Here is a 26,157-nt window from a genome sequence, read left to right as displayed (position 1 = left end):
ATTTTGCTTGTTTGTCGGATTTTGGGATGGACTCTTTGGCTCTGCTTTTCTTCTCCTCATTGGATTTTTCATGTTCAAAGTTGCAGAAGCCAGATTACAAGCTCATTTTGGTTCAACTTCAGCAACTGTGCATTGCATTGCCATGTAATGTGATGCAATGCTATCTTTCTAGCTCTCCCTTTTTACTTCCTTTTGGATAAACAGACATATTAGGCAAGCATTTTGGAGCTTTCACCTAAATAACTACAGGTGGTGAGATAAGCTGCACAATATAATTGACCTTTCAGTATATTGTTGCACACACACCATCTATTTAGCAAATGCCCTTGTTATCAACAGCAGCCTTTTAAACTCACCTGAGCTAACAGGTATGTGCGCTGGTTACTCTGCTGCGCTTAAAATTTCTTTTTTGGTTTGCTACAATGCCTTTTCTGAAACGTTGTCTCCTTCTGCTGGAACACTGACTTCTTTCATTTAATGCCTGCAGACTATAAAAGAGAACGCAACCCAAAAAGTTTGGTTGATTAGTCTGTGGCATTCTGTTAAACTGTTGCTTATGGCGGTCTCTGTGAGCTTCTCAGCGACATTCAGCCAGCCAGGTATCCTGCCTGCAGTAGATGGAATGTGGCAATGGAACGCTGGCTGCGCGTGTCATAATAGGCTCTGAGCCTTTATATACCTGTGCACAGCAGCAGCCACCTTCAGTCTGCTGCTGGACAGCCAGCAGCAGCAGCAGCAGCAGGAGAGGTATGTAATCAGGAGCCCTACTGCTAAGGGTAGACAGCTGCTCGTTCCACCCCACCCCCCGCCTTAATTGGTTCTCCTCCCTTCCAACGGTGTTGAGGCGGGTGGGAACAGCAGGGGGTGAAGGTGCTGTGTTTAAAGAGGTGGAGTTATGCAGATCTAAAACGCGTGGATTGCAGCAGCAGCAAGCCGAAAAGTGCAGGCATGTAAGGGATCTAGAGGTTGACAACATGTCTTCTTAACGGGAGTCCAGGAGCTCATCTCCACAAATGGACTTTTTAGGATCCTTGGGTGGCTCCGTAGTTTGAAACCAATTCTGGTTATCGCTTCTCGGCCTTTTGGCTAAGATCAAGTGTAGTATCTGTTCTTATCAGTTTAATATCTGATACGTCTCCTATCTGGGGACCATATATTAAATGGATTTTTAGAACAGGGAGATGGAAAAAGAGCTTGCTCTGTCCACTCCACGCATTGACCTGGTATTGCAGTATCTCCAGGACCGGTGCACCCCTTCTTTAATGCAGTTTCTAAAATCAGAAAGAATTGAATTCAATGTTTTTTGTTCATTTTGCTTGTTTGTCGGATTTTGGGATGGACTCTTTGGCTTTGCTTTTCTTCTCCTCATTGGATTTTTCATGTTCAAAGTTGCAGAAGCCAGATTACAAGCTCATTTTGGTTCAACTTCAGCAACTGTGCATTGCATTGCCATGTAATGTGATGCAATGCTATCTTTCTAGCTCTCCCTTTTTACTTCCTTTTGGATAAACAGACATATTAGGCAAGCATTTTGGAGCTTTCACCTAAATAACTACAGGTGGTGAGATAAGCTGCACAATATAATTGACCTTTCAGTATATTGTTGCACACACACCATCTATTTAGCAAATGCCCTTGTTATCAACAGCAGCCTTTTAAACTCACCTGAGCTAACAGGTATGTGCGCTGGTTACTCTGCTGCGCTTAAAATTTCTTTTTTGGTTTGCTACAATGCCTTTTCTGAAACGTTGTCTCCTTCTGCTGGAACACTGACTTCTTTCATTTAATGCCTGCAGACTATAAAAGAGAACCCAACCCAAAAAGTTTGGTTGATTAGTCTGTGGCATTCTGTTAAACTGTTGCTTATGGCGGTCTCTGTGAGCTTCTCAGCGACATTCAGCCAGCCAGGTATCCTGCCTGCAGTAGATGGAATGTGGCAATGGAACGCTGGCTGCGCGTGTCATAATAGGCTCTGAGCCTTTATATACCTGTGCACAGCAGCAGCCACCTTCAGTCTGCTGCTGGACAGCCAGCAGCAGCAGCAGCAGGAGAGGTATGTAATCAGGAGCCCTCCTGCTAAGGGTAGACAGCTGTTCGTTCCACCCCACCCCCCGCCTTAATTGGTTCTCCTCCCTTCCAACGGTGTTGAGGCGGGTGGGAACAGCAGGGGGTGAAGGTGCTGTGTTTAAAGAGGTGGAGTTATGCAGATCTAAAACGCGTGGATTGCAGCAGCAGCAAGCCGAAAAGTGCAGGCATGTAAGGGATCTAGAGGTTGACAACATGTCTTCTTAACGGGAGTCCAGGAGCTCATCTCCACAAATGGACTTTTTAGGATCCTTGGGTGGCTCCGTAGTTTGAAACCAATTCTGGTTATCGCTTCTCGGCCTTTTGGCTAAGATCAAGTGTAGTATCTGTTCTTATCAGTTTAATATCTGATACGTCCCCTATCTGGGGACCATATATTAAATGGATTTTTAGAACAGGGAGATGGAAAAAGAGCTTGCTCTGTCCACTCCACGCATTGACCTGGTATTGCAGTATCTCCAGGACCGGTGCACCCCTTCTTTAATGCAGTTTCTAAAATCAGAAAGAATTGAATTCAATGTTTTTTGTTCATTTTGCTTGTTTGTCGGATTTTGGGATGGACTCTTTGGCTCTGCTTTTCTTCTCCTCATTGGATTTTTCATGTTCAAAGTTGCAGAAGCCAGATTACAAGCTCATTTTGGTTCAACTTCAGCAACTGTGCATTGCATTGCCATGTAATGTGATGCAATGCTATCTTTCTAGCTCTCCCTTTTTACTTCCTTTTGGATAAACAGACATATTAGGCAAGCATTTTGGAGCTTTCACCTAAATAACTACAGGTGGTGAGATAAGCTGCACAATATAATTGACCTTTCAGTATATTGTTGCACACACACCATCTATTTAGCAAATGCCCTTGTTATCAACAGCAGCCTTTTAAACTCACCTGAGCTAACAGGTATGTGCGCTGGTTACTCTGCTGCGCTTAAAATTTCTTTTTTGGTTTGCTACAATGCCTTTTCTGAAACGTTGTCTCCTTCTGCTGGAACACTGACTTCTTTCATTTAATGCCTGCAGACTATAAAAGAGAACCCAACCCAAAAAGTTTGGTTGATTAGTCTGTGGCATTCTGTTAAACTGTTGCTTATGGCGGTCTCTGTGAGCTTCTCAGCGACATTCAGCCAGCCAGGTATCCTGCCTGCAGTAGATGGAATGTGGCAATGGAACGCTGGCTGCGCGTGTCATAATAGGCTCTGAGCCTTTATATACCTGTGCACAGCAGCAGCCACCTTCAGTCTGCTGCTGGACAGCCAGCAGCAGCAGCAGCAGGAGAGGTATGTAATCAGGAGCCCTCCTGCTAAGGGTAGACAGCTGCTCGTTCCACCCCACCCCCCGCCTTAATTGGTTCTCCTCCCTTCCAACGGTGTTGAGGCGGGTGGGAACAGCAGGGGGTGAAGGTGCTGTGTTTAAAGAGGTGGAGTTATGCAGATCTAAAACGCGTGGATTGCAGCAGCAGCAAGCCGAAAAGTGCAGGCATGTAAGGGATCTAGAGGTTGACAACATGTCTTCTTAACGGGAGTCCAGGAGCTCATCTCCACAAATGGACTTTTTAGGATCCTTGGGTGGCTCCGTAGTTTGAAACCAATTCTGGTTATCGCTTCTCGGCCTTTTGGCTAAGATCAAGTGTAGTATCTGTTCTTATCAGTTTAATATCTGATACGTCCCCTATCTGGGGACCATATATTAAATGGATTTTTAGAACAGGGAGATGGAAAAAGAGCTTGCTCTGTCCACTCCACGCATTGACCTGGTATTGCAGTATCTCCAGGACCGGTGCACCCCTTCTTTAATGCAGTTTCTAAAATCAGAAAGAATTGAATTCAATGTTTTTTGTTCATTTTGCTTGTTTGTCGGATTTTGGGATGGACTCTTTGGCTCTGCTTTTCTTCTCCTCATTGGATTTTTCATGTTCAAAGTTGCAGAAGCCAGATTACAAGCTCATTTTGGTTCAACTTCAGCAACTGTGCATTGCATTGCCATGTAATGTGATGCAATGCTATCTTTCTAGCTCTCCCTTTTTACTTCCTTTTGGATAAACAGACATATTAGGCAAGCATTTTGGAGCTTTCACCTAAATAACTACAGGTGGTGAGATAAGCTGCACAATATAATTGACCTTTCAGTATATTGTTGCACACACACCATCTATTTAGCAAATGCCCTTGTTATCAACAGCAGCCTTTTAAACTCACCTGAGCTAACAGGTATGTGCGCTGGTTACTCTGCTGCGCTTAAAATTTCTTTTTTGGTTTGCTACAATGCCTTTTCTGAAACGTTGTCTCCTTCTGCTGGAACACTGACTTCTTTCATTTAATGCCTGCAGACTATAAAAGAGAACCCAACCCAAAAAGTTTGGTTGATTAGTCTGTGGCATTCTGTTAAACTGTTGCTTATGGCGGTCTCTGTGAGCTTCTCAGCGACATTCAGCCAGCCAGGTATCCTGCCTGCAGTAGATGGAATGTGGCAATGGAACGCTGGCTGCGCGTGTCATAATAGGCTCTGAGCCTTTATATACCTGTGCACAGCAGCAGCCACCTTCAGTCTGCTGCTGGACAGCCAGCAGCAGCAGCAGCAGGAGAGGTATGTAATCAGGAGCCCTCCTGCTAAGGGTAGACAGCTGCTCGTTCCACCCCACCCCCCGCCTTAATTGGTTCTCCTCCCTTCCAACGGTGTTGAGGCGGGTGGGAACAGCAGGGGGTGAAGGTGCTGTGTTTAAAGAGGTGGAGTTATGCAGATCTAAAACGCGTGGATTGCAGCAGCAGCAAGCCGAAAAGTGCAGGCATGTAAGGGATCTAGAGGTTGACAACATGTCTTCTTAACGGGAGTCCAGGAGCTCATCTCCACAAATGGACTTTTTAGGATCCTTGGGTGGCTCCGTAGTTTGAAACCAATTCTGGTTATCGCTTCTCGGCCTTTTGGCTAAGATCAAGTGTAGTATCTGTTCTTATCAGTTTAATATCTGATACGTCCCCTATCTGGGGACCATATATTAAATGGATTTTTAGAACAGGGAGATGGAAAAAGAGCTTGCTCTGTCCACTCCACGCATTGACCTGGTATTGCAGTATCTCCAGGACCGGTGCACCCCTTCTTTAATGCAGTTTCTAAAATCAGAAAGAATTGAATTCAATGTTTTTTGTTCATTTTGCTTGTTTGTCGGATTTTGGGATGGACTCTTTGGCTCTGCTTTTCTTCTCCTCATTGGATTTTTCATGTTCAAAGTTGCAGAAGCCAGATTACAAGCTCATTTTGGTTCAACTTCAGCAACTGTGCATTGCATTGCCATGTAATGTGATGCAATGCTATCTTTCTAGCTCTCCCTTTTTACTTCCTTTTGGATAAACAGACATATTAGGCAAGCATTTTGGAGCTTTCACCTAAATAACTACAGGTGGTGAGATAAGCTGCACAATATAATTGACCTTTCAGTATATTGTTGCACACACACCATCTATTTAGCAAATGCCCTTGTTATCAACAGCAGCCTTTTAAACTCACCTGAGCTAACAGGTATGTGCGCTGGTTACTCTGCTGCGCTTAAAATTTCTTTTTTGGTTTGCTACAATGCCTTTTCTGAAACGTTGTCTCCTTCTGCTGGAACACTGACTTCTTTCATTTAATGCCTGCAGACTATAAAAGAGAACCCAACCCAAAAAGTTTGGTTGATTAGTCTGTGGCATTCTGTTAAACTGTTGCTTATGGCGGTCTCTGTGAGCTTCTCAGCGACATTCAGCCAGCCAGGTATCCTGCCTGCAGTAGATGGAATGTGGCAATGGAACGCTGGCTGCGCGTGTCATAATAGGCTCTGAGCCTTTATATACCTGTGCACAGCAGCAGCCACCTTCAGTCTGCTGCTGGACAGCCAGCAGCAGCAGCAGCAGGAGAGGTATGTAATCAGGAGCCCTCCTGCTAAGGGTAGACAGCTGCTCGTTCCACCCCACCCCCCGCCTTAAATGGTTCTCCTCCCTTCCAACGGTGTTGAGGCGGGTGGGAACAGCAGGGGGTGAAGGTGCTGTGTTTAAAGAGGTGGAGTTATGCAGATCTAAAACGCGTGGATTGCAGCAGCAGCAAGCCGAAAAGTGCAGGCATGTAAGGGATCTAGAGGTTGACAACATGTCTTCTTAACGGGAGTCCAGGAGCTCATCTCCACAAATGGACTTTTTAGGATCCTTGGGTGGCTCCGTAGTTTGAAACCAATTCTGGTTATCGCTTCTCGGCCTTTTGGCTAAGATCAAGTGCAGTGATCTACCGGTTGCTGCCTTGGTCTTGGCTGAGAGGTGCCTTGGGTACCCGGCTCCTTGGCCTCGGGGGATCGCTGCATGTAGCAGTGCGGCTTCACCCCCTTGCTGCTTTTGGGGAGCCGGATTAGTCCCTGGGCAACGAGGGGCGATCAGCCTGCCTGCTTTTTTTAAGTAGGCGAGGAGGATTTTTGCCACGTTTGGTGTGAAGATATGGACGGGAGAAGCCCAAATATGCTGACCTGTGAAGAGGTCCCAGTTTTTGCAAGACTGAAGAATGCAGTGCGGTTTATTTTTTTGGATCCAGAGAAGAAGAAGTCTGGCTTGTTTTTTTTGGTAGAGAAGATTTTGTTTGGACTATTGGAAGTTCAAATGGAACAAGTTTTGTCTATGTTGGAGTTCCCGAAGAGAGGGATATATGATGTTATTTTTTGTTCAGAAGATATCTTTTCTGACTTTTGGAAGAGAATGGATCTAGTGAAGGAAGATTCGATACTTGAAGGTGTTTTTTTTGTGTCGCATTTTCCTAGGAAGGAAAGGCTAATAGTAATAAGGATGTATAGTCCTTTCATATTGGAAGAAGAGATCATGACCTTTTTATCCCGGTACTGTGAGAAAGTGAGTTCTGCTGGCAAAATGTTTAACCGATATGGTTTTTGGACCACGAGGTGGAGGTTCCTGGTCAAGTTCAAGGAAAGTTCGGATGGTGTTGTGGTACTCCCACCAAGTAGATTCAAAATCGGGACAGTTAATGGAGATATGTTCTTTACAGGTATGCCGAAGTTTTGTAGGCGTTGTAAACAGTATGGCCATGAAAAGGATTCCTGTACATTACAGTGGTGTGCCAAGTGTGAAGAAGTGGGACATAAGGCAGAGAATTGTGAAAAAAGTAAGAAATGTAATCTATGTGGTGGCAGTGGTCATTTATATGATTGCTGTCCTGTCAATAAAAGGGAGGAGAAGTCAGTTGACAAGGAAGATGGAAATGAAGAAGAGTCTGAAGCTGCCCCCCATGATGAAACGGAAGAGAACATATCTCAAAAGAAGGAGGAACAAATAAGAGATATAAGAAAAGAAGGTGATCATATGGAAGAAGATACTGAGAGTGATATCACAGGCGTTGAGATTGAAAATACTAGCTTGGAAGAAGAAGTGGAGGTGGATAGGGAGTCAGAAGATCAGGAGGAAAGTGAGTCCTCCAGTCAGGATGAAAAGGAAGGTGCTGTAAGTAATATGGAAGAGGAGGAGGAGGGTGAAGAAACTAGTGAAGAAGAAAGAGAGGATGTCGCATGTGAAGCCAGAGAAGAAATTGAAGGAGTTTGTCATCTGGGAAGGACTCTAGTAAAGCAAAGGATGTTTCAGAAAAAAATATGAGGGAGATGGAGGAGAGACAAGAAGTGTTGAAAATGCTAGAGAGTTGTGAAGGGGGGAGTCAGGCTAGTCTAAGGCGCAAAGTGTGGAATAACATTTATAGCGATATGCATCGTTTTTTTTCAACTTACAGAATACCTCAGTCGTTGGCTAAAGAGGTAGAAGAAGCTTGGGATGGTCGGTTTCTGGATGGAAGGCTTTTGAATGCCTTGGCAGCATATGGCCTGAAGAGAGGAATGTTGCCTTAAATCGTAATGGTAAAGATTGTAATGTTGCGATGAAAAGAATATGGAATAACTGTATTGTGATAATATAAACGTATATATATATAAAATAAGATTGGAAAAATGGATATATGACCCACAATGATGGATAACAACCTAATACCATTTGGAAATCATTGCAAAGCATGAAATGGTAAATATGGGACTTGTAATCTGAGTGGAAAAAAAAAAAAAAAAAAAAAATCTGTTCTTATCAGTTTAATATCTGATACGTCCCCTATCTGGGGACCATATATTAAATGGATTTTTAGAACAGGGAGATGGAAAAAGAGCTTGCTCTGTCCACTCCACGCATTGACCTGGTATTGCAGTATCTCCAGGACCGGTGCACCCCTTCTTTAATGCAGTTTCTAAAATCAGAAAGAATTGAATTCAATGTTTTTTGTTCATTTTGCTTGTTTGTCGGATTTTGGGATGGACTCTTTGGCTCTGCTTTTCTTCTCCTCATTGGATTTTTCATGTTCAAAGTTGCAGAAGCCAGATTACAAGCTCATTTTGGTTCAACTTCAGCAACTGTGCATTGCATTGCCATGTAATGTGATGCAATGCTATCTTTCTAGCTCTCCCTTTTTACTTCCTTTTGGATAAACAGACATATTAGGCAAGCATTTTGGAGCTTTCACCTAAATAACTACAGGTGGTGAGATAAGCTGCACAATATAATTGACCTTTCAGTATATTGTTGCACACACACCATCTATTTAGCAAATGCCCTTGTTATCAACAGCAGCCTTTTAAACTCACCTGAGCTAACAGGTATGTGCGCTGGTTACTCTGCTGCGCTTAAAATTTCTTTTTTGGTTTGCTACAATGCCTTTTCTGAAACGTTGTCTCCTTCTGCTGGAACACTGACTTCTTTCATTTAATGCCTGCAGACTATAAAAGAGAACCCAACCCAAAAAGTTTGGTTGATTAGTCTGTGGCATTCTGTTAAACTGTTGCTTATGGCGGTCTCTGTGAGCTTCTCAGCGACATTCAGCCAGCCAGGTATCCTGCCTGCAGTAGATGGAATGTGGCAATGGAACGCTGGCTGCGCGTGTCATAATAGGCTCTGAGCCTTTATATACCTGTGCACAGCAGCAGCCACCTTCAGTCTGCTGCTGGACAGCCAGCAGCAGCAGCAGCAGGAGAGGTATGTAATCAGGAGCCCTCCTGCTAAGGGTAGACAGCTGCTCGTTCCACCCCACCCCCCGCCTTAATTGGTTCTCCTCCCTTCCAACGGTGTTGAGGCGGGTGGGAACAGCAGGGGGTGAAGGTGCTGTGTTTAAAGAGGTGGAGTTATGCAGATCTAAAACGCGTGGATTGCAGCAGCAGAAAGCCGAAAAGTGCAGGCATGTAAGGGATCTAGAGGTTGACAACATGTCTTCTTAACGGGAGTCCAGGAGCTCATCTCCACAAATGGACTTTTTAGGATCCTTGGGTGGCTCCGTAGTTTGAAACCAATTCTGGTTATCGCTTCTCGGCCTTTTGGCTAAGATCAAGTGTAGTATCTGTTCTTATCAGTTTAATATCTGATACGTCCCCTATCTGGGGACCATATATTAAATGGATTTTTAGAACAGGGAGATGGAAAAAGAGCTTGCTCTGTCCACTCCACGCATTGACCTGGTATTGCAGTATCTCCAGGACCGGTGCACCCCTTCTTTAATGCAGTTTCTAAAATCAGAAAGAATTGAATTCAATGTTTTTTGTTCATTTTGCTTGTTTGTCGGATTTTGGGATGGACTCTTTGGCTCTGCTTTTCTTCTCCTCATTGGATTTTTCATGTTCAAAGTTGCAGAAGCCAGATTACAAGCTCATTTTGGTTCAACTTCAGCAACTGTGCATTGCATTGCCATGTAATGTGATGCAATGCTATCTTTCTAGCTCTCCCTTTTTACTTCCTTTTGGATAAACAGACATATTAGGCAAGCATTTTGGAGCTTTCACCTAAATAACTACAGGTGGTGAGATAAGCTGCACAATATAATTGACCTTTCAGTATATTGTTGCACACACACCATCTATTTAGCAAATGCCCTTGTTATCAACAGCAGCCTTTTAAACTCACCTGAGCTAACAGGTATGTGCGCTGGTTACTCTGCTGCGCTTAAAATTTCTTTTTTGGTTTGCTACAATGCCTTTTCTGAAACGTTGTCTCCTTCTGCTGGAACACTGACTTCTTTCATTTAATGCCTGCAGACTATAAAAGAGAACCCAACCCAAAAAGTTTGGTTGATTAGTCTGTGGCATTCTGTTAAACTGTTGCTTATGGCGGTCTCTGTGAGCTTCTCAGCGACATTCAGCCAGCCAGGTATCCTGCCTGCAGTAGATGGAATGTGGCAATGGAACGCTGGCTGCGCGTGTCATAATAGGCTCTGAGCCTTTATATACCTGTGCACAGCAGCAGCCACCTTCAGTCTGCTGCTGGACAGCCAGCAGCAGCAGCAGCAGGAGAGGTATGTAATCAGGAGCCCTCCTGCTAAGGGTAGACAGCTGCTCGTTCCACCCCACCCCCCGCCTTAATTGGTTCTCCTCCCTTCCAACGGTGTTGAGGCGGGTGGGAACAGCAGGGGGTGAAGGTGCTGTGTTTAAAGAGGTGGAGTTATGCAGATCTAAAACGCGTGGATTGCAGCAGCAGCAAGCCGAAAAGTGCAGGCATGTAAGGGATCTAGAGGTTGACAACATGTCTTCTTAACGGGAGTCCAGGAGCTCATCTCCACAAATGGACTTTTCAGGATCCTTGGGTGGCTCCGTAGTTTGAAACCAATTCTGGTTATCGCTTCTCGGCCTTTTGGCTAAGATCAAGTGTAGTATCTGTTCTTATCAGTTTAATATCTGATACGTCCCCTATCTGGGGACCATATATTAAATGGATTTTTAGAACAGGGAGATGGAAAAAGAGCTTGCTCTGTCCACTCCACGCATTGACCTGGTATTGCAGTATCTCCAGGACCGGTGCACCCCTTCTTTAATGCAGTTTCTAAAATCAGAAAGAATTGAATTCAATGTTTTTTGTTCATTTTGCTTGTTTGTCGGATTTTGGGATGGACTCTTTGGCTCTGCTTTTCTTCTCCTCATTGGATTTTTCATGTTCAAAGTTGCAGAAGCCAGATTACAAGCTCATTTTGGTTCAACTTCAGCAACTGTGCATTGCATTGCCATGTAATGTGATGCAATGCTATCTTTCTAGCTCTCCCTTTTTACTTCCTTTTGGATAAACAGACATATTAGGCAAGCATTTTGGAGCTTTAACCTAAATAACTACAGGTGGTGAGATAAGCTGCAAAATATAATTGACCTTTCAGTATATTGTTGCACACACACCATCTATTTAGCAAATGCCCTTGTTATCAACAGCAGCCTTTTAAACTCACCTGAGCTAACAGGTATGTGCGCTGGTTACTCTGCTGCGCTTAAAATTTCTTTTTTGGTTTGCTACAATGCCTTTTCTGAAACGTTGTCTCCTTCTGCTGGAACACTGACTTCTTTCATTTAATGCCTGCAGACTATAAAAGAGAACCCAACCCAAAAAGTTTGGTTGATTAGTCTGTGGCATTCTGTTAAACTGTTGCTTATGGCGGTCTCTGTGAGCTTCTCAGCGACATTCAGCCAGCCAGGTATCCTGCCTGCAGTAGATGGAATGTGGCAATGGAACGCTGGCTGCGCGTGTCATAATAGGCTCTGAGCCTTTATATACCTGTGCACAGCAGCAGCCACCTTCAGTCTGCTGCTGGACAGCCAGCAGCAGCAGCAGCAGGAGAGGTATGTAATCAGGAGCCCTCCTGCTAAGGGTAGACAGCTGCTCGTTCCACCCCACCCCCCGCCTTAATTGGTTCTCCTCCCTTCCAACGGTGTTGAGGCGGGTGGGAACAGCAGGGGGTGAAGGTGCTGTGTTTAAAGAGGTGGAGTTATGCAGATCTAAAACGCGTGGATTGCAGCAGCAGCAAGCCGAAAAGTGCAGGCATGTAAGGGATCTAGAGGTTGACAACATGTCTTCTTAACGGGAGTCCAGGAGCTCATCTCCACAAATGGACTTTTTAGGATCCTTGGGTGGCTCCGTAGTTTGAAACCAATTCTGGTTATCGCTTCTCGGCCTTTTGGCTAAGATCAAGTGTAGTATCTGTTCTTATCAGTTTAATATCTGATACGTCCCCTATCTGGGGACCATATATTAAATGGATTTTTAGAACAGGGAGATGGAAAAAGAGCTTGCTCTGTCCACTCCACGCATTGACCTGGTATTGCAGTATCTCCAGGACCGGTGCACCCCTTCTTTAATGCAGTTTCTAAAATCAGAAAGAATTGAATTCAATGTTTTTTGTTCATTTTGCTTGTTTGTCGGATTTTGGGATGGACTCTTTGGCTCTGCTTTTCTTCTCCTCATTGGATTTTTCATGTTCAAAGTTGCAGAAGCCAGATTACAAGCTCATTTTGGTTCAACTTCAGCAACTGTGCATTGCATTGCCATGTAATGTGATGCAATGCTATCTTTCTAGCTCTCCCTTTTTACTTCCTTTTGGATAAACAGACATATTAGGCAAGCATTTTGGAGCTTTCACCTAAATAACTACAGGTGGTGAGATAAGCTGCACAATATAATTGACCTTTCAGTATATTGTTGCACACACACCATCTATTTAGCAAATGCCCTTGTTATCAACAGCAGCCTTTTAAACTCACCTGAGCTAACAGGTATGTGCGCTGGTTACTCTGCTGCGCTTAAAATTTCTTTTTTGGTTTGCTACAATGCCTTTTCTGAAACGTTGTCTCCTTCTGCTGGAACACTGACTTCTTTCATTTAATGCCTGCAGACTATAAAAGAGAACCCAACCCAAAAAGTTTGGTTGATTAGTCTGTGGCATTCTGTTAAACTGTTGCTTATGGCGGTCTCTGTGAGCTTCTCAGCGACATTCAGCCAGCCAGGTATCCTGCCTGCAGTAGATGGAATGTGGCAATGGAACGCTGGCTGCGCGTGTCATAATAGGCTCTGAGCCTTTATATACCTGTGCACAGCAGCAGCCACCTTCAGTCTGCTGCTGGACAGCCAGCAGCAGCAGCAGCAGGAGAGGTATGTAATCAGGAGCCCTCCTGCTAAGGGTAGACAGCTGCTCGTTCCACCCCACCCCCCGCCTTAATTGGTTCTCCTCCCTTCCAACGGTGTTGAGGCGGGTGGGAACAGCAGGGGGTGAAGGTGCTGTGTTTAAAGAGGTGGAGTTATGCAGATCTAAAACGCGTGGATTGCAGCAGCAGCAAGCCGAAAAGTGCAGGCATGTAAGGGATCTAGAGGTTGACAACATGTCTTCTTAACGGGAGTCCAGGAGCTCATCTCCACAAATGGACTTTTTAGGATCCTTGGGTGGCTCCGTAGTTTGAAACCAATTCTGGTTATCGCTTCTCGGCCTTTTGGCTAAGATCAAGTGTAGTATCTGTTCTTATCAGTTTAATATCTGATACGTCCCCTATCTGGGGACCATATATTAAATGGATTTTTAGAACAGGGAGATGGAAAAAGAGCTTGCTCTGTCCACTCCACGCATTGACCTGGTATTGCAGTATCTCCAGGACCGGTGCACCCCTTCTTTAATGCAGTTTCTAAAATCAGAAAGAATTGAATTCAATGTTTTTTGTTCATTTTGCTTGTTTGTCGGATTTTGGGATGGACTCTTTGGCTCTGCTTTTCTTCTCCTCATTGGATTTTTCATGTTCAAAGTTGCAGAAGCCAGATTACAAGCTCATTTTGGTTCAACTTCAGCAACTGTGCATTGCATTGCCATGTAATGTGATGCAATGCTATCTTTCTAGCTCTCCCTTTTTACTTCCTTTTGGATAAACAGACATATTAGGCAAGCATTTTGGAGCTTTCACCTAAATAACTACAGGTGGTGAGATAAGCTGCACAATATAATTGACCTTTCAGTATATTGTTGCACACACACCATCTATTTAGCAAATGCCCTTGTTATCAACAGCAGCCTTTTAAACTCACCTGAGCTAACAGGTATGTGCGCTGGTTACTCTGCTGCGCTTAAAATTTCTTTTTTGGTTTGCTACAATGCCTTTTCTGAAACGTTGTCTCCTTCTGCTGGAACACTGACTTCTTTCATTTAATGCCTGCAGACTATAAAAGAGAACCCAACCCAAAAAGTTTGGTTGATTAGTCTGTGGCATTCTGTTAAACTGTTGCTTATGGCGGTCTCTGTGAGCTTCTCAGCGACATTCAGCCAGCCAGGTATCCTGCCTGCAGTAGATGGAATGTGGCAATGGAACGCTGGCTGCGCGTGTCATAATAGGCTCTGAGCCTTTATATACCTGTGCACAGCAGCAGCCACCTTCAGTCTGCTGCTGGACAGCCAGCAGCAGCAGCAGCAGGAGAGGTATGTAATCAGGAGCCCTCCTGCTAAGGGTAGACAGCTGCTCGTTCCACCCCACCCCCCGCCTTAATTGGTTCTCCTCCCTTCCAACGGTGTTGAGGCGGGTGGGAACAGCAGGGGGTGAAGGTGCTGTGTTTAAAGAGGTGGAGTTATGCAGATCTAAAACGCGTGGATTGCAGCAGCAGCAAGCCGAAAAGTGCAGGCATGTAAGGGATCTAGAGGTTGACAACATGTCTTCTTAACGGGAGTCCAGGAGCTCATCTCCACAAATGGACTTTTCAGGATCCTTGGGTGGCTCCGTAGTTTGAAACCAATTCTGGTTATCGCTTCTCGGCCTTTTGGCTAAGATCAAGTGTAGTATCTGTTCTTATCAGTTTAATATCTGATACGTCCCCTATCTGGGGACCATATATTAAATGGATTTTTAGAACAGGGAGATGGAAAAAGAGCTTGCTCTGTCCACTCCACGCATTGACCTGGTATTGCAGTATCTCCAGGACCGGTGCACCCCTTCTTTAATGCAGTTTCTAAAATCAGAAAGAATTGAATTCAATGTTTTTTGTTCATTTTGCTTGTTTGTCGGATTTTGGGATGGACTCTTTGGCTCTGCTTTTCTTCTCCTCATTGGATTTTTCATGTTCAAAGTTGCAGAAGCCAGATTACAAGCTCATTTTGGTTCAACTTCAGCAACTGTGCATTGCATTGCCATGTAATGTGATGCAATGCTATCTTTCTAGCTCTCCCTTTTTACTTCCTTTTGGATAAACAGACATATTAGGCAAGCATTTTGGAGCTTTCACCTAAATAACTACAGGTGGTGAGATAAGCTGCACAATATAATTTACCTTTCAGTATATTGTTGCACACACACCATCTATTTAGCAAATGCCCTTGTTATCAACAGCAGCCTTTTAAACTCACCTGAGCTAACAGGTATGTGCGCTGGTTACTCTGCTGCGCTTAAAATTTCTTTTTTGGTTTGCTACAATGCCTTTTCTGAAACGTTGTCTCCTTCTGCTGGAACACTGACTTCTTTCATTTAATGCCTGCAGACTATAAAAGAGAACCCAACCCAAAAAGTTTGGTTGATTAGTCTGTGGCATTCTGTTAAACTGTTGCTTATGGCGGTCTCTGTGAGCTTCTCAGCGACATTCAGCCAGCCAGGTATCCTGCCTGCAGTAGATGGAATGTGGCAATGGAACGCTGGCTGCGCGTGTCATAATAGGCTCTGAGCCTTTATATACCTGTGCACAGCAGCAGCCACCTTCAGTATGCTGCTGGACAGCCAGCAGCAGCAGCAGCAGGAGAGGTATGTAATCAGGAGCCCTCCTGCTAAGGGTAGACAGCTGCTCGTTCCACCCCACCCCCCGCCTTAATTGGTTCTCCTCCCTTCCAACGGTGTTGAGGCGGGTGGGAACAGCAGGGGGTGAAGGTGCTGTGTTTAAAGAGGTGGAGTTATGCAGATCTAAAACGCGTGGATTGCAGCAGCAGCAAGCCGAAAAGTGCAGGCATGTAAGGGATCTAGAGGTTGACAACATGTCTTCTTAACGGGAGTCCAGGAGCTCATCTCCACAAATGGACTTTTTAGGATCCTTGGGTGGCTCCGTAGTTTGAAACCAATTCTGGTTATCGCTTCTCGGCCTTTTGGCTAAGATACCACATCTTGCCAGAAGGATTCTAAGCCAATCGTGCCCTTGGCCTTGAGGCATCGGCGGTGTAAAAGCCGTCTTAAGCCTCATGCTGCTTTAGGGGGCAGATACGCAAAGAAACCAAGAAGGCGATCGACCCTATCTACCTTTTGAAGATGGCATCAGCAGTAGCAGCCGCAGTGCGCTCTGCCAGAGCTGGTGACCTTCGCATCAAGAACTCTTTCAAGATCGAAGTGGACGATGCATCCAAGGAGAAGTTGACCTTGAAGTTTTTCGTGAGGAGAGTGCTGCTGGAGATCCTAGGAGTAAAGAGGGAAGACATCCTGGCCCTTCAAGATCGCCCCGGTTCCTTCACTTTGACTCTGGAGTCGGAGTATGCGTGCAAGAACCTCTTCCGCCAGATTCACCTGCACCTTTCAGATGAGGATCTTAAAGGACTCACCTTTGTCATCCTTTACTCCGGTGGAGAGAAGCCGCTCGTGGTTCAGATGAGCAACCCTCATGTTCCCTTAGTTAATATTATTTGCTTTCTTCAAAACTATTTCCCAGAACTGCGGTATTCCCACAAGGTCATGAATGAGGAAAACCTCTGGACGGGAAAGCATAAATTTTTTGTTAAATTTTGTGAAGATCCAAATGGCATTGGTGGTCAGCGTCATCCTCCGTCAAGTTTCCTGATCGGTAGGGAGCGGGGGCGCCTCTTCTACCCGGACATGCCTCTCTTCTGCCGGAAATGCATGTGTTTCGGTCACACTTATGAGAACTGCAAGGAGGAGGTGGCAATCTGTAAGAAGTGCTACAAGCATGGACATGCCACAATGGACTGTACCAATGAGATGGTGTGCAACATCTGCCGGGTCCCAGGTCACTCCTTCCGGGAGTGTCCTTTGAAGAAAAAGGCGGAAACCTATGCTGAAACGCTGGCAAAGCAACCTGCCCGTGTGCCTCCATCTGCTCCCGGGGGGCAGAGGCAACCCTCTGCTGTTCCTGCTCCTGCGGGTGCGTCTACAGCGCGGGGGCAGTCTTCTAGCTCTCCAGTACCTGCTCCACAGACCAAGCCTGCTAGTACATCAGGTGGTACGTCTGCACCTGCTGCACAGAGGAAGCCAACCAACCCTCCTGCTCCTGCTGCTAAGGGGGGTCCCACCGGTGCTCCTGTATCTACTGTGCGAACACAACCCCCTGTAGGCGGGTCCACAAGCACTTCAGTGCCTGCTGCGCAGGGAAAACCTGCCAGTTCTCCTATTCCTGCTGCGCATAAGCCCACGTCTATGCAGAAACCTCCAGCTGAGAAACCTGTCCGTCCTGAGAGGAGGGAAGCTTCATCTAAGGACTGGGCTGCTGATTCTGATCCGGGTGATATGGTGGTGGAGGGGAGTCCCTCTGCTGAAATCGGGACATTTAGCTCGGAGGAAGAAGCAATGGAGCTGGAAACTCGTAGGAAAAGGAAAACAGATGATAGGTCTGATGAGAATGTGGCCAGGGAGACTTCCAAGAAGTGTCCATTAAAACCAAGTCTTCTGCAATACAAGCCAATGGCTCCCGCTGCCCCTCCTGAGGAGCCAAGGCCTTCAGACCCTATAAACATTTCTTTTTCGGACTCAGAAGTGCAGAGCCCGTTAACATCGGTGGGCTTTATGTCTGATTCTGACAGTAGTGTGACCTGAACTATCCTATCATGACCTCATCAATTAAAGTAGCCTCGCTCAATGTGAGGAGTATAAGGGGCTCTACAAGAAGGGCTGCTTTGTTTTCCTACCTGTCAACAGTGGACTGTGATGTCTTTTGTTTGCAAGAATGTAACATTGACTTTGATATGAATTATGCAGATTTAAGAAAAGATTGGCCTCATGGGCCCTCTATCTGGTCCGGAGATAATGAAAATCGTTCCTCTGGCATTGGAGTGCTGTTTAGGTCGCATGACTTTAAAATCAACTCTTTTGTGGACATTTCTTCTGGACGTGCTCTTTTCTTAAATATTAGTTTTAAAGGTGTGGACTTTAGACTTTTGAACATTTATGCTTCTCCGGTGAAGGAAGAGAGACATCAGTTGTTTGAAGATGTGCAATATTACCTACCTGGTTCATCGCCTCTGATGTTCTGTGGGGATTTCAATTGTGTCTTGCCTGGTGAAGGGAGAAGCGGGAGTTCCACCGTTCCTAAAAAAGACAAAACAGAGAAACAACTAAAGGATTTGTTAACTGATTTTTTTCTTAGAGACTCCTGGAAAGAGATCCGTAGTAATGATCCCGGTTATACTTGGGAGAACTCTTCTTCTAAATCTCGTATTGATTTTATTTTCATGTCCCAATATGTGAATGTCAAATCTGTTGTCTTAATCCCAAACATTTTTTCAGATCATAAGATGTTGCTATCAGAGTTAGAATTACCTGGGCTTGTCAAGGCAAGAGGAGTTTGGAGGCTAAATACAACATTGTTACAAGATCCTAAGGTAAGAACAGATTTTAAAGCGTTTTTTAATTATTTAAGAACAAAACAAGAAAAATTTTTAACTCTGCTAGAATGGTGGGAATACAGCAAGATGAAGATAAAAAGTTTTTTTATCAAGGTCAGCATAGCCAATGCAAGAGAAAAGTCCGCTTGGCATAAAAGGCTTATTACTAAATTGCAGACCTGTTATCAACTAAGAGATGTGGGACTTGAAATGGACGATTTAATTGAAGCAACAAAAAAAGAAATTAAAAAGAGTATAGAGTCGAAGGGTAAGGAAATAATTTATAACTCAAAAATTGAAGTGATGGAGAAAAATGAAAAGTGCTCAAGATTTTTTTTTAAAAAAGTAGTTGCTGCTAAGGAAATGATAACAGAATTAGAGGGTGAAACTACAACTGAAGGTATGCTCAACCAAGCTCACCAGTTTTATCAGCAGCTTTTTAATGAGAAAACTATAGACCAGTCTTTTACTGAAGATGCCCTTAATTCATTAAAAAATAGTCTGAGCCGCGAAGACCAAGAATTGTTATGCACTGAAGTCACCTTGTCGGAAGTAGATGCTGCTATCAAAAGTTTTTCCTATGGGAAAACCCCTGGTTCTGACGGTTTGCCTGTTGAATTTTATCGTGAATTTTGGAATTTTTTAAAACCCGACTTGTTTTTAGTAATCAAAGAAGCTTTTAAGTGTGATATCCTGCCTATATCTTGGAGAAGTGGTCTGGTCTCCCTGATTTTTAAAAAAGGAGCCAAATCCCATCTGGCAAACTGGAGACCAATCACACTGTTGAATGTTGATTACAAGTTGATGTCCAAAATTTTAGTGAACCGTTTTAAAAAAGTTTTATCCAAAGTTATTTATGAAGACCAGGTATGTGGGGTGCCAGGAAGAGGAGTTGCGGAGCATCTCAATACCATCCGCGATGTCATATGGTACCAGCAATCCAGGAAGCAAGACTTAGCAATTTTATCGTTGGATTTTCAAAAGGCTTTTGATCGTGTCTCTCATTGTTTTTTATGGTTGGTTTTAAAAAAAATGGGCTTCCCTGAAATTTTTATCAAGCAAGTGGCACTTTTATATAAGAACTCTTTTAGTAAAATTTTAATCAATGGATTTTTGTCTAATGAAGTGTTTTTGCATTCAGGTGTGAAGCAAGGCTGCCCTTTGTCCCCAGTGCTATTTATATGTGCAATAGAGCCTCTTTTATCTATGCTACGAGAGGATAAAGTGATTAAAGGTGTCCCTATCCCTGGAGGACATGGAAGAGATGTGAAGGTAATGGGCTACATGGATGATATTACTATTTTTTGTTCATCACCTGCCGCTCTCAGGAGAGCTATAAGAACGACCAATTTTTTTTGTGAAGCCTCAGGTTTTAAGTTAAACATTGAGAAATGTGATTGTTTTGTCCGTGGCAATTGGGCGGATGTGTCCATCCCTGATCTCCCGATGCAGTCAGAGAAGATTAAAATTCTGGGCGTGATTTTTGATCGACAGAATGATGGAATGAAGAGCTGGGATGGAGTAAGGGACAAAATACAAAAGAAGATTGACTTTTGGAAATTAAGAAAATTAACAATCGAAGGTAAAGTTTTAATTATTAAGGCCCTTCTGCTTCCTGTCATGTTATATCTCAGTTATGTTTATCCCCCAAGTGACCTTACAGCGAGAAGATTACAGAGAATGCTGTTTGAATTTGTGTGGAACTCTAAGTTCGAAAAGGTGAAGAGAGAAACAATGTACAAGATGCACCACCTTGGTGGTAAGGATGTTCCCAACGTCAAACTGTTTTTATACTCCAAGTTTTTTAGCCTCTGTTTTAAATATATGTTTGCTTCAAGCCCTTGGGCACATTTTTTAAGATATGCAGCTGGCCACATTTTTAAGAGGCGAAAGTGGATATCCATTTCTTTAACAAGCCCAGTGTTGTTATCCCATCCACAACAATATGCCATCCTGGAGAAAGTTATCAGATTATATGGCCTAGATTCTTTTGAGATGGAGACATTGAAGAATGCAAGGAAGCTGCTGCAGCAATTAAAAAAGAAAGAAACTTTGACGCCCATAAGCCATTATTCATATAGCAGAGTCACTAAAATATGGAATTTAACAAATGCACCTTACCTGATGAATCAACATAAAGACTTAGCTTGGATGATTGTGCAGGAATGTTTACCGACTCGTGATTTCCAGTATAAAAGAAGACTTAGCACTATACAAACCTGCCCGAGGCATCAGTGCAATAATGATGAGACTACTATGCACCTTATTTGGAATTGTGATTTTGCACAGCAAGTGTGGAAAGACTGTGGTGAGCTTTTAAAATTTTTATCTGGTCTTAATTTTTTAAGCCATGAAGTGGTTTTATATGGGATTTTACCAAACATGACGAAAGAAAAAGAGAGAGTTTTATGGTGCACTTTGAGTTGTGTTAAAAGTGCTCTATGGAAGACCAGAAACATATTGTTGTTTAAAAGAGACTATATAGAAGTCAAGGATTGTATAAGACTGGCATTAAGTGAAATTTATATGTACTACCTAATGGATATGAAGAAGCTTGGAAAGAAAAGAGCCCTGAGTATATGGAACTATCACCTATGGAAGATGTTATTTTAAAGCTCTGAAGAAAAGATAAAGACTACGATATTTTAAATATAAACGCAAAATCTGTTCTTATCAGTTTAATATCTGATACGTCCCCTATCTGGGGACCATATATTAAATGGATTTTTAGAACAGGGAGATGGAAAAAGAGCTTGCTCTGTCCACTCCACGCATTGACCTGGTATTGCAGTATCTCCAGGACCGGTGCACCCCTTCTTTAATGCAGTTTCTAAAATCAGAAAGAATTGAATTCAATGTTTTTTGTTCATTTTGCTTGTTTGTCGGATTTTGGGATGGACTCTTTGGCTCTGCTTTTCTTCTCCTCATTGGATTTTTCATGTTCAAAGTTGCAGAAGCCAGATTACAAGCTCATTTTGGTTCAACTTCAGCAACTGTGCATTGCATTGCCATGTAATGTGATGCAATGCTATCTTTCTAGCTCTCCCTTTTTACTTCCTTTTGGATAAACAGACATATTAGGCAAGCATTTTGGAGCTTTCACCTAAATAACTACAGGTGGTGAGATAAGCTGCACAATATAATTGACCTTTCAGTATATTGTTGCACACACACCATCTATTTAGCAAATGCCCTTGTTATCAACAGCAGCCTTTTAAACTCACCTGAGCTAACAGGTATGTGCGCTGGTTACTCTGCTGCGCTTAAAATTTCTTTTTTGGTTTGCTACAATGCCTTTTCTGAAACGTTGTCTCCTTCTGCTGGAACACTGACTTCTTTCATTTAATGCCTGCAGACTATAAAAGAGAACCCAACCCAAAAAGTTTGGTTGATTAGTCTGTGGCATTCTGTTAAACTGTTGCTTATGGCGGTCTCTGTGAGCTTCTCAGCGACATTCAGCCAGCCAGGTATCCTGCCTGCAGTAGATGGAATGTGGCAATGGAACGCTGGCTGCGCGTGTCATAATAGGCTCTGAGCCTTTATATACCTGTGCACAGCAGCAGCCACCTTCAGTCTGCTGCTGGACAGCCAGCAGCAGCAGCAGCAGGAGAGGTATGTAATCAGGAGCCCTCCTGCTAAGGGTAGACAGCTGCTCGTTCCACCCCACCCCCCGCCTTAATTGGTTCTCCTCCCTTCCAACGGTGTTGAGGCGGGTGGGAACAGCAGGGGGTGAAGGTGCTGTGTTTAAAGAGGTGGAGTTATGCAGATCTAAAACGCGTGGATTGCAGCAGCAGCAAGCCGAAAAGTGCAGGCATGTAAGGGATCTAGAGGTTGACAACATGTCTTCTTAACGGGAGTCCAGGAGCTCATCTCCACAAATGGACTTTTTAGGATCCTTGGGTGGCTCCGTAGTTTGAAACCAATTCTGGTTATCGCTTCTCGGCCTTTTGGCTAAGATCAAGTGTAGTATCTTTCGAAAAGGCGGTTTTGGATGTTGGCCGCCCTAGTAGATTGATACATTATGCACACTGGGGTTTAGGCGCTTGTTAGTACGCCAGGTGGCTAATATCGTCATCTGGTGGAAAGCATGGCCCCCCAGGATCGACGCCATTGGGCCGGGGAAGATCGAAAGCCCGAAGTGTGAAGTGCCCCAGGAGTGGTGACCCTGGGGTGCCTTAACTCACTGGGATTGGGAACCCCACTTGAGTTTATGGCACATTTGCACAAGCACTTCAAATTTTCTTTCTTCGCACACACCCTTATTCCGGGCCTTCTGGCCTTAGGATGGGGAATTTTTCAATTCCCGGTCGAAGGTCCGGGCAGTATTATACTGTGAAACCTTCACTATTTATTTAATTTCTTTGTCACTTTGTGTCCACTTATTCACGTGTGTCACGTCCTACTAGGATTTTGTCGGGATGCGGTTCCCTTACGGGTTCCTCTCTTGGCAGGTCTAGGGGGGGAGTGTGTGGCCATCAGGTTCCGCTTCCCCCTGAACCCCCCTGGCTCTCCTCTTTCGGGAGGAGAGCGTTGTTGGCTCCCCTCTTCTGGGAGGGGAGCACAGTCTTTGGCTCCCAGTGCCTTGCTCGGGTGAGAACTCGGGCAGGTGCTGGGGGTAAGATTGGGTCGCCTCTGGCTTCGGCTGGAGGTGGCTTTTTGTCCCTGTTCCTCGCTGTGGCCTTTTGGCTCGGAGGGACGGGGAATGGTTTGGGGGACCCTTCTCCTTTTGGAGAGGGTTTCAAGAAGACCAGCATCCTAGTGCACTTTTTTTGTGGCACTTGTCACTTTTTTAAGCGCACTCGGGTTTTGTACACGAATTCGGGCTTTCGATAAAAAAAATCTGTTCTTATCAGTTTAATATCTGATACGTCCCCTATCTGGGGACCATATATTAAATGGATTTTTAGAACAGGGAGATGGAAAAAGAGCTTGCTCTGTCCACTCCACGCATTGACCTGGTATTGCAGTATCTCCAGGACCGGTGCACCCCTTCTTTAATGCAGTTTCTAAAATCAGAAAGAATTGAATTCAATGATTTTTGTTCATTTTGCTTGTTTGTCGGATTTTGGGATGGACTCTTTGGCTCTGCTTTTCTTCTCCTCATTGGATTTTTCATGTTCAAAGTTGCAGAAGCCAGATTACAAGCTCATTTTGGTTCAACTTCAGCAACTGTGCATTGCATTGCCATGTAATGTGATGCAATGCTATCTTTCTAGCTCTCCCTTTTTACTTCCTTTTGGATAAACAGACATATTAGGCAAGCATTTTGGAGCTTTCACCTAAATAACTACAGGTGGTGAGATAAGCTGCACAATATAATTGACCTTTCAGTATATTGTTGCACACACACCATCTATTTAGCAAATGCCCTTGTTATCAACAGCAGCCTTTTAAACTCACCTGAGCTAACAGGTATGTGCGCTGGTTACTCTGCTGCGCTTAAAATTTCTTTTTTGGTTTGCTACAATGCCTTTTCTGAAACGTTGTCTCCTTCTGCTGGAACACTGACTTCTTTCATTTAATGCCTGCAGACTATAAAAGAGAACCCAACCCAAAAAGTTTGGTTGATTAGTCTGTGGCATTCTGTTAAACTGTTGCTTATGGCGGTCTCTGTGAGCTTCTCAGCGACATTCAGCCAGCCAGGTATCCTGCCTGCAGTAGATGGAATGTAGCAATGGAACGCTGGCTGCGCGTGTCATAATAGGCTCTGAGCCTTTATATACCTGTGCACAGCAGCAGCCACCTTCAGTCTGCTGCTGGACAGCCAGCAGCAGCAGCAGCAGGAGAGGTATGTAATCAGGAGCCCTCCTGCTAAGGGTAGACAGCTGCTCGTTCCACCCCACCCCCCGCCTTAATTGATTCTCCTCCCTTCCAACGGTGTTGAGGCGGGTGGGAACAGCAGGGGGTGAAGGTGCTGTGTTTAAAGAGGTGGAGTTATGCAGATCTAAAACGCGTGGATTGCAGCAGCAGCAAGCCGAAAAGTGCAGGCATGTAAGGGATCTAGAGGTTGACAACATGTCTTCTTAACGGGAGTCCAGGAGCTCATCTCCACAAATGGACTTTTTAGGATCCTTGGGTGGCTCCGTAGTTTGAAACCAATTCTGGTTATCGCTTCTCGGCCTTTTGGCTAAGATCAAGTGTAGTATCTGTTCTTATCAGTTTAATATCTGATACGTCCCCTATCTGGGGACCATATATTAAATGGATTTTTAGAACAGGGAGATGGAAAAAGAGCTTGCTCTGTCCACTCCACGCATTGACCTGGTATTGCAGTATCTCCAGGACCGGTGCACCCCTTCTTTAATGCAGTTTCTAAAATCAGAAAGAATTGAATTCAATGTTTTTTGTTCATTTTGCTTGTTTGTCGGATTTTGGGATGGACTCTTTGGCTCTGCTTTTCTTCTCCTCATTGGATTTTTCATGTTCAAAGTTGCAGAAGCCAGATTACAAGCTCATTTTGGTTCAACTTCAGCAACTGTGCATTGCATTGCCATGTAATGTGATGCAATGCTATCTTTCTAGCTCTCCCTTTTTACTTCCTTTTGGATAAACAGACATATTAGGCAAGCATTTTGGAGCTTTCACCTAAATAACTACAGGTGGTGAGATAAGCTGCACAATATAATTGACCTTTCAGTATATTGTTGCACACACACCATCTATTTAGCAAATGCCCTTGTTATCAACAGCAGCCTTTTAAACTCACCTGAGCTAACAGGTATGTGCGCTGGTTACTCTGCTGCGCTTAAAATTTCTTTTTTGGTTTGCTACAATGCCTTTTCTGAAACGTTGTCTCCTTCTGCTGGAACACTGACTTCTTTCATTTAATGCCTGCAGACTATAAAAGAGAACCCAACCCAAAAAGTTTGGTTGATTAGTCTGTGGCATTCTGTTAAACTGTTGCTTATGGCGGTCTCTGTGAGCTTCTCAGCGACATTCAGCCAGCCAGGTATCCTGCCTGCAGTAGATGGAATGTGGCAATGGAACGCTGGCTGCGCGTGTCATAATAGGCTCTGAGCCTTTATATACCTGTGCACAGCAGCAGCCACCTTCAGTCTGCTGCTGGACAGCCAGCAGCAGCAGCAGCAGGAGAGGTATGTAATCAGGAGCCCTCCTGCTAAGGGTAGACAGCTGCTCGTTCCACCCCACCCCCCGCCTTAATTGGTTCTCCTCCCTTCCAACGGTGTTGAGGCGGGTGGGAACAGCAGGGGGTGAAGGTGCTGTGTTTAAAGAGGTGGAGTTATGCAGATCTAAAACGCGTGGATTGCAGCAGCAGCAAGCCGAAAAGTGCAGGCATGTAAGGGATCTAGAGGTTGACAACATGTCTTCTTAACGGGAGTCCAGGAGCTCATCTCCACAAATGGACTTTTTAGGATCCTTGGGTGGCTCCGTAGTTTGAAACCAATTCTGGTTATCGCTTCTCGGCCTTTTGGCTAAGATCAAGTGTAGTATCTGTTCTTATCAGTTTAATATCTGATACGTCCCCTATCTGGGGACCATATATTAAATGGATTTTTAGAACAGGGAGATGGAAAAAGAGCTTGCTCTGTCCACTCCACGCATTGACCTGGTATTGCAGTATCTCCAGGACCGGTGCACCCCTTCTTTAATGCAGTTTCTAAAATCAGAAAGAATTGAATTCAATGTTTTTTGTTCATTTTGCTTGTTTGTCGGATTTTGGGATGGACTCTTTGGCTCTGCTTTTCTTCTCCTCATTGGATT

The 26,157-nt window shown here is 44.3% G+C and overlaps 12 non-coding genes and 3 pseudogenes across 12 annotated transcripts; all 15 read left to right on the top strand.

Moving 5' to 3' along the window:
* Window positions 1-1,066: 1,066 nt before the first annotated feature.
* LOC141250517 (U2 spliceosomal RNA) lies at window positions 1,067-1,257 on the top strand. The gene has a single exon (XR_012312700.1). It is a non-coding gene; the product is annotated as a U2 spliceosomal RNA (small nuclear RNA).
* Window positions 1,258-2,372: 1,115 nt separating this feature from the next.
* Window positions 2,373-2,563, top strand: LOC141250515 (U2 spliceosomal RNA). Its single transcript, XR_012312698.1, has one exon. It is a non-coding gene; the product is annotated as a U2 spliceosomal RNA (small nuclear RNA).
* Window positions 2,564-3,678: 1,115 nt separating this feature from the next.
* Window positions 3,679-3,869, top strand: LOC141250513 (U2 spliceosomal RNA). Its single transcript, XR_012312697.1, has one exon. It is a non-coding gene; the product is annotated as a U2 spliceosomal RNA (small nuclear RNA).
* A 1,115-nt stretch (window positions 3,870-4,984) lies between these two features.
* Window positions 4,985-5,175, top strand: LOC141250512 (U2 spliceosomal RNA). Its single transcript, XR_012312696.1, has one exon. It is a non-coding gene; the product is annotated as a U2 spliceosomal RNA (small nuclear RNA).
* A 2,954-nt stretch (window positions 5,176-8,129) lies between these two features.
* On the top strand, window positions 8,130-8,314 carry LOC141250523 (U2 spliceosomal RNA). The gene has a single exon (XR_012312703.1). It is a non-coding gene; the product is annotated as a U2 spliceosomal RNA (small nuclear RNA).
* A 1,115-nt stretch (window positions 8,315-9,429) lies between these two features.
* On the top strand, window positions 9,430-9,620 carry LOC141250511 (U2 spliceosomal RNA). Its single transcript, XR_012312695.1, has one exon. It is a non-coding gene; the product is annotated as a U2 spliceosomal RNA (small nuclear RNA).
* A 1,115-nt stretch (window positions 9,621-10,735) lies between these two features.
* Window positions 10,736-10,926, top strand: LOC141250510 (U2 spliceosomal RNA). Its single transcript, XR_012312694.1, has one exon. It is a non-coding gene; the product is annotated as a U2 spliceosomal RNA (small nuclear RNA).
* A 1,115-nt stretch (window positions 10,927-12,041) lies between these two features.
* On the top strand, window positions 12,042-12,232 carry LOC141250509 (U2 spliceosomal RNA). The gene has a single exon (XR_012312693.1). It is a non-coding gene; the product is annotated as a U2 spliceosomal RNA (small nuclear RNA).
* Window positions 12,233-13,347: 1,115 nt separating this feature from the next.
* LOC141250508 (U2 spliceosomal RNA) lies at window positions 13,348-13,538 on the top strand. Its single transcript, XR_012312692.1, has one exon. It is a non-coding gene; the product is annotated as a U2 spliceosomal RNA (small nuclear RNA).
* A 1,115-nt stretch (window positions 13,539-14,653) lies between these two features.
* LOC141250507 (U2 spliceosomal RNA) lies at window positions 14,654-14,844 on the top strand. Its single transcript, XR_012312691.1, has one exon. It is a non-coding gene; the product is annotated as a U2 spliceosomal RNA (small nuclear RNA).
* Window positions 14,845-21,075: 6,231 nt separating this feature from the next.
* On the top strand, window positions 21,076-21,251 carry LOC141250521 (U2 spliceosomal RNA; annotated as a pseudogene).
* Window positions 21,252-22,366: 1,115 nt separating this feature from the next.
* Window positions 22,367-22,458, top strand: LOC141250526 (U2 spliceosomal RNA; annotated as a pseudogene).
* Window positions 22,459-23,247: 789 nt separating this feature from the next.
* LOC141250520 (U2 spliceosomal RNA) lies at window positions 23,248-23,427 on the top strand (annotated as a pseudogene).
* A 1,115-nt stretch (window positions 23,428-24,542) lies between these two features.
* LOC141250506 (U2 spliceosomal RNA) lies at window positions 24,543-24,733 on the top strand. Its single transcript, XR_012312690.1, has one exon. It is a non-coding gene; the product is annotated as a U2 spliceosomal RNA (small nuclear RNA).
* Window positions 24,734-25,848: 1,115 nt separating this feature from the next.
* Window positions 25,849-26,039, top strand: LOC141250505 (U2 spliceosomal RNA). Its single transcript, XR_012312689.1, has one exon. It is a non-coding gene; the product is annotated as a U2 spliceosomal RNA (small nuclear RNA).
* Window positions 26,040-26,157: the final 118 nt, after the last annotated feature.

This window comes from Phyllobates terribilis, unplaced genomic scaffold (assembly GCF_046119375.1).
Source record: "Phyllobates terribilis strain yellow unplaced genomic scaffold, ASM4611937v1 Scaffold_5866__1_contigs__length_48620, whole genome shotgun sequence".
Taxonomy (NCBI): domain Eukaryota; kingdom Metazoa; phylum Chordata; class Amphibia; order Anura; family Dendrobatidae; genus Phyllobates; species Phyllobates terribilis.
This window is presented reverse-complemented; position numbering and strand designations above follow the sequence as displayed.